The 2,500-nt window shown below is 32.8% G+C and overlaps 1 protein-coding gene across 3 annotated transcripts in view; it reads right to left on the reverse strand.

Moving 5' to 3' along the window:
* The window catches only part of csmd3a (CUB and Sushi multiple domains 3a), a 647,261-nt gene that overhangs the window by 31,461 nt on the left and 613,300 nt on the right, over positions 1–2,500 (reverse strand). The window lies entirely within an intron of this gene.

The following is a 2,500-nucleotide window of genomic DNA, read 5'->3' on the forward strand; positions in this document are numbered from 1 at the left end:
GTACGGCAGCAAATTTCCTGAATTATTTCACCAGAATGAGAGTATAGTTCATAACCATATCGACCTAGAAAAAAAGCTATTTTCCATCTGTATTTGTCCATAATGTAAGTACAGAAGTATCAGGATTAATACAAAAATTATCTAAAATCTTTTGCTAATGATTTATGCTAAGCTAAGCTAAAAGTACTCCTGTCAGACCTGAATTTTGGCTGAATGGATTTAAAAATGGCAAAACCCAACTGTTTATCTCTAGGGATGTAGTAAAATGAGGCTGTTAGTCTTAGTACATGATGCAACTACAGAAGCTTAAAATCAAAACTCTTTCGCTTATTGAGAGGCCAATGATCTCATTCAATGTTTTATGCTAAGCAAAAAGACTGAAAATCAACTGAATGGATTGAAAAATGGTAAAACTCAACTGTTTATCTCAAGGAGAGTAGTAAACTGAGCCTTTCTCCCCCCCAAAAAATGATCTAAAATATTTTTATAGAGATGCCAATGGTCTAATCTTAGCATCTTTTTATTGAGATGCTAATGGTCTAATCTGATTTATGCCAAGCTAAACTAAATGTGCTCCTGCCAGAGCCATTGAATGGCTGAATGGATTAAAAAAAAGTGTAAAAATCAACTGTTTAACTCTAGGGGAGTTGTAAAACGAACCTGTTTCCAAAAAAGTGGAGTCCAGTAAGAAACAAACAGACAAACAAACAAAAAGCTGGCGGCAAAACTTTAGGTTTAACCAATTGAAATGAAATGTATATAAATCCCATGCAGTGTCCATTTCAAATACAATGTATAATGTATAGTGATGTTTTTTGATAGTTAGGATACACTCAGAAATAAAGGTACAAAATGATACAAAAGTCAATACAGTACCCTTTCCAATAAATTTATTTTATGTAAGTGAACATGTGATTAGCTAAAGGAGCCTTAAAGGAAAATATTATTACCTCAGAAAGTACAAATTTGAACTTTTGAAACCAGCTCAGCGACAGCTTTTGTTCATTGTGTCTACTTTACAGTTTTTCTCATTTGCTTTGGTTCATCTTTCAAAACTAAATTTCTATGAGAGGTGCTTAATTCAGAAACACAGCTCTATATTTAGTTTATATAATCTGATTCTTCTATATACTTTGCCCTCTCTTTCTCAGTTTAAGCATCATTGGGAAAAAACACTTGTACTTGGTTTGGATGAGGAATGGTGGGAAATGGCTACCGAGAGGGTTAATTCCTCTTCTTCCTGGGCCAGACTGAGTCTGATTCAATTTAAGGTTCTTCATAGAATTCATCTAACGAATGTCAAACTGAGTAAGCTATTCCCAGGCGTAGATGTTTGTTGTAATAGGTGCTCACTGGCTCCTACTGATCATACCCACATGTTTTTTTCTTGTGCAAAGTTGGAAAGTTTTTGGAGTTCTTTCTTTGATACTTATTCTACAATTTTCTAAATTTCTCTCGAACCACGTCCTTCGATTGCTATTTTTGGTGTAACGGCTTTGTTTGATAAACTTTCAAATAAGAATGCTAATGTTCTAGCCTTTGCGTTACTGATAGCCCGGAGATGGATTTTATTACACTGGAAGTCTTCTAAATCTCCTCCTACTGTCTCAGGGTTAGAAGATTTGATGCCTTTTCTATATATTGAAAGAATTAAGTTTACATTAAGAGGTTCCACTGAAAAATTGTATAAAAACTGGGGTCCTCCAATTCATTTTGTCAGGAATACAACATCTCTTTGCTGATTTCTAAGATTGAAAATTTTTAAGAAAGATCTCTGCCCTATTTATTAATGTGTGCGTGTGTTATTTATATTTTATGTATATTTATTTAGTTGCTTTGACAATTCTTGTAGGTGCTAATGTTGTGTTTTTTTTAATTATTCTCCTCCTTCGGTATGGAATGGGTGACTGAGGGTTTTTGAATGTTCTTGTTTACCCTTATTAATTGTTAAAAAAGTGTAAATTTGTGATATTGATGTATCTTTTGTAGACTTTACAAAAAATTAAAAATAAATAAATAAATAAAAATAAAATAATAATAATTTTCTATGTCAATGAGCATCAGAATGACAAGTCCTTGTTTCATTGTGTGTAGGTAAGACAATAAAATTACTTCGTCAAGTTGTCAATACTACAGTGCACTGTGGATGTATATTCTGATGTAAACTATGGCTATTTTGTAATTATTTTTGCTGTTTGTGTTGTAGTTTGTTGACCAATCATGTCATTGTGATACAAAAAGGAAAAGACAGCACAGCATAGCACACAGAAAAATCTAAATGTATGTTCAGCCCTTTTGCATGTAAACTGCCATGAACAAACAATTAAACGTTGTGTGGGATGAGACTATTCAACAGAGACCAAAATAATGAATTTTGATCAACATTACATGAATAGCTGATAAAGTAGGAAACATCAGAGAATACATAATCATTTGCATAGATGTACAAAAGCATTTGCAACTTGTTCAAAGAAACTGCTTTTTTGATGTACACAGGTAG

This window comes from Danio rerio, chromosome 16 (assembly GCF_052040795.2).
Source record: "Danio rerio strain M-AB ecotype USA chromosome 16, GRCz13ab, whole genome shotgun sequence".
NCBI lineage: Eukaryota > Metazoa > Chordata > Actinopteri > Cypriniformes > Danionidae > Danio > Danio rerio.